Below are 9,561 nucleotides of genomic sequence, written 5' to 3'. Positions count from 1 at the left end.
CGATAACCACTTTTGATGATCTTCTGCGATCGTTCGTAGTTCAAATAATATTTGAGACTGTGTTGATCCGTCCATACTAGAAACTTTCTGCTGATTGTTCGTTTTCTATAACAAACTTTTTGCTAAAATCGGGCAAAGCCAAAATGGGAACCTAAGTCATGGTCTGTTGTAGCAACCAAAAAGCTCTGGTGGCTTCTTCAGTCCACTTGAAACTATCTTTCTTCAATTGTTCGGTTAAGAGCCCATATATGTTGCTATATCCCTTCACAATTTTTCTATAGTAACCTGTGAATCCCAAAAATCCGCATAATTCTCGTAAATTAGTAGGTACTAGCCACCTCAACATAGCATCAATTTTAGATGGGTCTACCGCCACTCCTTCAGCAGAAACTATATGCCCAAAATACTCTATTTTTTGTGCCATATCACATTTTTTTTCTGATTTGCATACAGTTGGATTTTTTGGTAATATCTCCAGCACAATTGTTAAATGCTCGACATGCTCCGCCTCCGCTTTGCTATAAACAAGTATATCATAGAAAAAACTAACACAAATCGGCATAAGAAAGTTTGAAAAACCTTATTCATCAAGGATTGAAAAGTAGCAGGTGCGTGAGTTAATCCGAATGGCATGACCAAAAATTCGTAATGCCCTTCGTGAGTATGAAAAGCTTTTTCTTGGAACATCTTGGGCGTTCATGCGTATTTGATAATACCCTGATTTTATATCGAGCTTAGAAAAAATAGTAGCACCATGTAATTCATTGAGCAACTCGTCAATAACCGGAATAGGAAACTTATCAAAAACGGTTGCTTTATTAAGTGTCCGATAGTCAATGCAAAGCCTCCTACTACAGTCTTTCTTTTTCGCTAATAATATCGGGCTAGAGAAAGGAGTCATACTTGGCTGAATTATACAAGCATGGTGCACCTCGTAGACTAGTTTCTCGATTTCGTCCTTTTGTGCGTGAGGGTAGCGATAAGGACATACACTAATTGGAGTAGTGCCTTCATGGAGAGTAATCACATGTTCATGGTTGCAGTGAGGAGGTAAACCAACCGGCATATATCTCTCAAGTACTTTCTAAATGGCCGATGGAGGCAGTGGGTTTGGTGAGGATGTCTCGGTCGCATTCATGTGGACTAGAAAACCTATGTCCTTATTTTGACATAACTTAAGCATAGTTTTACATGAAACCATCGTCTTTGCTAAGCTTGGATCTCCAGTAATAGTAATCTAGCGATTTCCTACCCAAAACTTCATCCAAAATTCCTTCGAATTCATAGTCATGTCGCCTAATGTTTGCAACCAAGTAATACCCAAAATAATATCAGAGCCTCCCAAATTAAGTGGGTAAAATTCATCAACTATTTTTAGTTATGGTAGGTTTAATATGACTCCCTGGCATGTTCCTTGACTCTTCTCCCACATGCCATTACCTAATTGCACCGATATCGTATCGTCTCCTGAGATCTTCATTCCGAATTTATTGATCACTTGTTTAGAAATAAAGCTATGAGTTGATCCACTTTCAATTAAGACTAGTACTGATAACCCTCTAATGTAACCCTTAACCTTCATGGTTTGAGGCGGTGTGAGCCCACTAACTGAATTAAGGGATGCCTCGATTTCATCAAGGTGGATGTGCTCTGTTTCATCTTCTTTGTTGTTTTCCTCCTCCTGTTTAGCGATTGTTAGCACTTATAAGGTCTTACATGGATAGCGATGACCCCGAGAGAACTTGTCATCGCAACGGAAACAAATACCCTTGGATATTTTTTCAGCATATTCAGCCTCTGTCAGATGTTTGAATTACGTGTTGGTCCCCGTCGTGTTTGCGCTAGATGTGGTGTGAACCTTGTTGCTTGTGTTCGAAATCAGAATATTAGTGACCCCACCCAATCAACTTGAACCGTTATTAGAAAAACGGGTTACCCTGCTTCTCGACTTGGGTATTACGATGCTGCAACGATTTGCATCGATTGAGACAACGAGTGACATTGCCCAAGTCAGATTTGTCCGTTGTAGGATACGCACAGCTGAATGTGCCTCCTCCTTGAGGCCATTGATGAATGTGCCTTCTAGAACACTTTCAGGAATGTCATCCAGTTGACATGATAACCGTTCAAAATTTCTCACATAATCTAGAAAAGTTCCTTCCTGCCTGATTGCAAGAAATTATTGGTACAAATTACCATTTTCGGTTGTTTAGAAACGCTCCAGAAGTCTTTCCTTCGAGTATTCCCAAGAATGGAATGGAGTTCTTGATTGACTCCAACGATACCAAGCTAATGCCTTGTCGTCCAAGCAAATTGTTGTCGTCTTCAGTCGATCACACACTCCGATGTCTTGAACTTCGAAGAACCGTGCTACCTTGTAAATCCATCCAAATGCGTCTGCACCCTCGAAAATTGGGGCCTTAAGTTTTCGATAATCTCCTATATGTTAACTTCCCCCTCTGTTTTTGTCATCCTTTGGCCCTTTTTTGAACGAACCAAACTCGAGAATAAGCTCGTCTTCTTCTTTGTTTCCCCCATATCGTTATGATTATTTTTCCCCATGATAGTCTTTGTCAAATTACTGATGGCCTGCAACACCTCTGCGAAATGTTCAACATTCTCCTTCCTAGTGCATTCACCCTCTTCCCGAATTTTGGTTACGTCTTGCTCCAACCCTAAAACACCTACCTCAAACCCAACGATTTTCTCAGCATTTGATTTCGTCATGATGTCACAAGAAACGGACGACTATGATACCAATTAATAAGATCAAGATTCTTCCGGAAGGTAAGAACCTTAATCGTTCCACCTGTGATTCAAGAAACATTGAATTCTCCAAAAAAGCAGTCAAAGACTTTTATTTAATGCATAAATTAAATAATACCTATAAATCCTTATTTATAATGTCTTGCTTACGTGATATGCTACCAAAACCAAATCGTAAATAAAAGGAAATCCTAAATAGAATCTGAAACTAAATAAATAAAAGAAAAACTAAATATAAGGAAACATTTAAATTATCCTTATTTGGAAAACTATTTCTTGTGCCGGTAGACTTGACCAAATCGACCCATACGGGTCGTATCATTAATGTGATTAGTCGATTTGTTACTGCTCCTACTATAGTTGGGAGCTGTTTTCTTCTTGTTTTAAGATATCTTCATGGGACTCGTTTTCAAAGTCCCATGTTCCCTTCTACATCATCTCTAATGTTGCATGCCAATAGTTATACCGATTGGGATAACGATCCAAATAATTAAAATTCGTACATTAGTTTTTGTATTTTTCCATTAAAATTCATTAATCCCATAAAAAGTATGAAACAAGATGTTATATCTCACACTTCTACAGAGGTTCAGTGTTTTGTTATGTATGTAACTACTTGTGACAATATTTAGTTACGTTAACTTCTATTAGATATAGGTGTTGTCATTTCTCAGCCTACCCCTAATACTGTGACAACAACAGTGCGATGCAAATTGAGAAAAATATTTCCATGAGCGGTCAAATCATTTTATATTGATTGTTATTTCATTCATGATCATCTAGAAAGTTGAAACCATCTTGCTACCTTATGTTCCATCGACATTGCATATTGTTGATATTTTCGCGAATGCTCAATCAATATCCCAGTTTCATTCCTTGTTTGATAAACTCTTAATGTTCATTATTGTTATATTACGGGTTTGAAGGTGGTGAAGATCTTTATGTCCAATAGTCACTATAGAATGATATTGTTAATGACATAAGATCCTATAGGGTCACACATTATAGCAAGTTGCTACTAATTGATTATTTATTAGAGTAATTTTTATTAATAATAAATATCAACACTAGTATTTATTTGGAAAAGTATTAATTTATGAAAATAATATTTTATTACCAACATGTTAGGAATTATTATTTCTACGGAATAATAACAAAAGAGAATAAAAACTAGCTAATATCATAAGATATGAATATTATATTATGTACAATATTTTGGGCACTTAAAGTAAGTTTGGATCATAACTAGCTAGTTATGACATGAAGAGTAACACACATCTTGGTCTTGAGTTTTGATCCCAAAACCATAACTTCATCCATGAGGAAGATTTTGTTTGTTGATTTGTTTCTTACATCTCCTTACATGACATAAGATGATGTCATGCATTAATTTAATGACTAGTTTTGACTTAGTATATTTATGGCAGTATATAAGGAAGACCTCAAGAAAAGACTAGAGAGTTTTTTTTTATGACTTTTTCCTCTAAAAAACGGCTGCCATTTTCATGGTTGCCCTCATTCCCTCTATTCTTTCTTGAAATTTAGTGCATGAAGTAAGTTATTTTATGTTTCTTCTCTATAATTTTTATTTGGTATAAACTTTAAGGCTTAAGAACAATATATATATATATATATATATATATATATATATATATATATATATATATATATATATATATATAGGTTGAAGTTTTCTAACTAATTATTGTGCTGATATCGTATGCTATGAGCAGGATAAAGAAAATATGTTGTTTGATAATATAAATACGTTCAATCTTACATAAATATTGTCATTAACACACATTTTCACTAACTAAATCGTCTATAAGGTTATTATACACTTATTATTGTTATTCTTATTTCTGTCAGAATGTTGTCAAAATGTTTATTTGGGTCATATTTTGTCAGAATGAAAATGACTGAAAAACGATGTGTGAGAACAAAAATAAATAATAATTAGCGAGAATGCATGAAAATGATGATATTTTTGTAAGGTTGAACGTATTCGCATTGTTAAACAACTTATTCTCTTAATAATTCTCGTTGCATACGATATCTGCACAATAATTAGTTAGATGAGAATAACCTAAACCTACATATATATATATATATATATATATATATATATATATATATATACATATATATATATATATATATATATAAGTGAATACTAGCATCTTTTAGCGGTTTATCCATTCTTCTTTTTTGGAACTTCTTGCCACACTTCATCAACTTTCAGTGTCCCATGACAATCAATGTCTTCAAAGGTTGTAAACCTTTTCCTATTATGGTTTATTTAATATTTTCTAGATTTGAAAAATGATCCTTAACGGGTAAAATGGTTTTATAGTTTATTTAAACATAAAATTGTTTATGTTGCTAAACTCTTAGTTTTTATTTTAGACTATTTAAAAAATAAAACCCAACAATTGGTATCAGAGCCATTTTTTGCAAGCATGGTTAGATTATTTGATAAAATGTTATTATATTTATTATTATTTGGAAAACATGGGTGATTTTCTTTTCGTAAAAAGAAATCCATACATGTTTTCCTTAACAACTTTATAATTGTTATTTTTTTGTGAGAAAAGTTTACGTGCATTTTTTGTGAAAAAGTTATTTTAGAACAACAAAGTGTTGTTATATATAATTTTGAGTGTGTGTATATATATATATATATATATATATATATATATATAGAGAGAGAGAGAGAGAGAGAGAGATACTAGGCGAATGCCCGCACGTTGCATTTGATATAATTATTTGCATGCTAAGTTGATATAGTATATTGATTATTTTGAATTATATGATAATATATATATATATATATATATATATATATATATATATATATATATATATTAAAACTGTATAATCTTAATCTTTTGAATAACCTCTACCTACGGGTTACTCATGAATAAAATTAAATATAATATATGGTTTAATATTATTTATAGTTGTTGTTACTGTTAATTTATTTTTAAAATTTATTTGCTTAACGTTTTAATTTCTATCAGTGTAATTATTTAAAATATCACACAATTTTTTTTTTTAATTTTAAAGAGAACAATATAATCATTTATATAGAATTATTTTTAACTATTGTTATTTTAAGCTATTTATTTCAAAACTTTTAACGATTATAAAAATATCTTTAGGAAATATTTTAGTGAATTGATATTACAATTTAGTTTTTGCATTTATCACTACAATTTATCACTTTTCACTGTTCACAAAATATTCTTTGAGTTTTTTTAAGTGGAACTGAAATTTATATTGAAGTTGACACTGTAATGTTATATTTAAATTAACAATTTAAGTATTTTGTCCATCCAGTTCAAAAGTTGTAGCTTTAAACTGATAATTGTTTACATACAACAACATATTGAATCTAATAAATTAAGTATAATATGTTAAATGTTAAAGACATAACCTTATAAGTAGAAGTAAAAATATTATTTTAATATTGAAATTCAGTTTATTTTTTTTATTACACTTTAGGTTTGATACTTATTTATCCTTATTAACGAATTTATAATCATTATTAGAAAGACACTACACTTTATCATTTCTAACTATTTACAAAATATTCTTTGGGTTGTTTAAGTTGAACTAAATTTTATATTTAAGTTGATCATGTAAGGTTCTATTTAAATTAACAATTTAAGTATTTTATACAAATTGATTAAAAGTTGTAGCTTTAAAATGATAATGGTTTACATACAACATATTAGACCTAATAAATTAAATATAATATGTTAAAAGTTTAAAAAAACTTTATAAATTGAAGAAAATATATTTTTTAATATTGAAATTTAGTTTATATATGATTAAACTTTAGGTTTGATATTTATTTATCCTTATTAACCAACTTATAATAATTATTAAAAAGAAATTGAAAAGTCATGGGAGTTTCAAATGAATGTGGTTCAAGAAAAAATGCAAGCTTTATAAGTATATAATGATGATAATGATATATATATATATATATATATATATATATATATATATATATATATATATATGATGTGTATACTAGCCATGGACCTTTTGTGTTTGTGTTGACTTATTAAAATTGTTGTAATATTTATTTATTCATATGGTATGTAATAATTAAATAGATAGTTTTCATTTTGTTTATTTTGTAAGTAATAAATTAGTTTTACAAATAATATATATTTTATAATAAACTAACAATAATAAAGATGGTGACCATTTTGAAGCAAATGAGAGAGATAAAGACATTACAATATGTATTTGGTCCCTTATGTCCCTTTAGGAATGTACTTGATATTTTTGATGTTTTTGTGATGGCTCAGTAAAATGTCACTAGCTACTTGGTTTATATACATATGTTTTACATGCTTGTGTTGTTAAAATTCATGTTGTTGTTGTGTTATTATTGTTACATTTTGATTTCAAATGTATATAATATTTCGAACATAAATAACATCACAAAGAGTTTGCTTTTAATGAAATCTAACTTTTAACAAAATATGCTGAAAATAGTTTTAAAAGTAGCTAACGGCAAATATCGGTAATTAAAATTATATAAGTTTAAAATTGAGATTTTATAAACTTATCAAACTCCAAACCATATTTTATAAAAGGAAGTTTTATTAAAAGGTTTAAAAATGTTCTAAAGCGATTAAACGTCCAAACTTAATAGTAGTTATTAAATTTAAAATTTGACCGCGTCGAAAATATAAAATTTGGATTTTATAAGAACATTGTTAAAATTGTGATTTTAAATAAAAGTATATGATGTTTGTTGGATGCATACAATAATCATGTTATAATATGTTTTTTTAAACTAGAATTAAAAAAAAAATCAAAGATCCCTTACTTAAACTCAAATCTATGTAATCCACGTTGAAAGCACTCACACATCTCTTGATCCGTTAATGGGATAAAGGTCATCTAACTACTTAGTGCTATCCTTTTATTGTTGGGGTCTATTCGCGGTTTCAATAACCAAGTTATAGGAAGATTAAATAAGTTTTCAAACTGGATGATTTGATCGGAAATCTATTGTGATAAAGGTCACCTAGGCATAGATGAGATCAAACATGTTTATTAAATTTTGTTATTAACAATCACATAAAGCTAGGAATTATATATTAGTATGCAATGGATAATCGATATCTACCTGGTTGGATTGAGATTAATGGGATAAAGGATAACTAATCATTTATTTGTTTTGCAACTTGGATCTTAGACTTTGATAATTAATGTTTTTAGAAACTAAAAGGGTAATAATTATTGAATATTAAATATTAAAAATACTAAATAAATTTTATAGATAAAGGCAAAATCCAATTTCATTACCATGCATTATCTTTCACTTACTAAAATAATAACATTCATAAAAGGGCATATTCCTCAACCACTAGCTTTGAGCTAAAAACCTGAACATGACACATGGTACTAGCATTTTGATGTTGAAGATCTTTCTAACATCATAACTAAGGACAGATATTCATGACTTCAAGGAAGTCTTGAAGAATATAGATGTATATCAGATATTCTGACAAGTTAAATAGACATTCCAACAATAGAGTGATATTTGTTTTAAGTCAGTTCAAAGAATGGAATAATTCGAGACTAAAAAGAGTCACTTTGTGTGATCTAAGAAGCTCATAGTTTATGGAATGGATACCTTCAGGTATCTACTAGATAGGACTTATACTTTTCATACAACAATCAAGTACTTGGTGCTTATTGTTAATCTAATATTTGTAAATGGCTTGCAGATATTATAGAGGGGTAACTAGTGAGGACAAGTAAGATGGAATTACATTCTTGGAGTTTAGTATATTATTTATGCTTAAAATATAAAATACTTGTAATATAAACATTATTTGTTTTGGAACAATGTATCTTTTAAATTTAGCCTATATATATATATATATATATATATATATATATATATATATATATATATATATATATATATGTCTTACTTAATTTATTAATATTTGATTATTGACTTAAACCGGTTTTCATAACGCCCACGTTCATATTCTATAATGATTAAAATTTTGTTGTTAAGAACTAGACCTCTCAATAGAATTATAAAGTAAATATCATTGTTTTCTAAATAAATAAAGTTCTATATGCAAACACTTTCATCTCAAACTTGATTTGAATCCGTTTTATTAGTGTCATTGTTATCTTTATTAAATAAACAAAATACATATATTCAAACTTCAAGAAATAGATTTTTGAAGGTAAATATTGTATTTTATTTGACATATGTGAATCTTATTTATATATAAAAAAATTTAATAATTCATAATGATATTTTCACTAAATTATAGAGAAAATAATTATTAAGGAACTACACATTATGATGTATGACTTCTTTTCTAACCAATGTCTAGATTTAGCACAAGATACCAAGCCAACTTTATTAAACAACTGTACTCATTATAATTATATTTTACATTTTTAAATATAATTGTGAAACACTTTTTTTTGAAGTTTTCAAATATAAAGTTGAGATACAAACAAGTAGAACCGTCTCAAGCCTTCATGATAATACATAGTGATCTAAACCTTACTAGATATGGGTAACATTATAATTGGTGAAAATTATATTCCTTTATTCTTTTTGGGATTATACCATAATCAATACACTTGTACTTGAGTTGATAAAACACTTTGCAAGATTTAGTATTGAAAGGCTCCATCATTATCTTACTTAATGTTTTAAGGATTTGAAGCTTATGTTAGACTAAAACTTCTAAAGCCAAATCTACTAACTACATATTTGTAGAATACACTAAAAGT

The sequence above is a fragment of the Lactuca serriola genome, chromosome 4 (assembly GCF_051521515.1).
Source record: "Lactuca serriola cultivar US96UC23 chromosome 4, Lser_US96UC23_V15, whole genome shotgun sequence".
In the NCBI taxonomy this organism is placed as follows: domain Eukaryota; kingdom Viridiplantae; phylum Streptophyta; class Magnoliopsida; order Asterales; family Asteraceae; genus Lactuca; species Lactuca serriola.
This window is presented reverse-complemented; position numbering follows the sequence as displayed.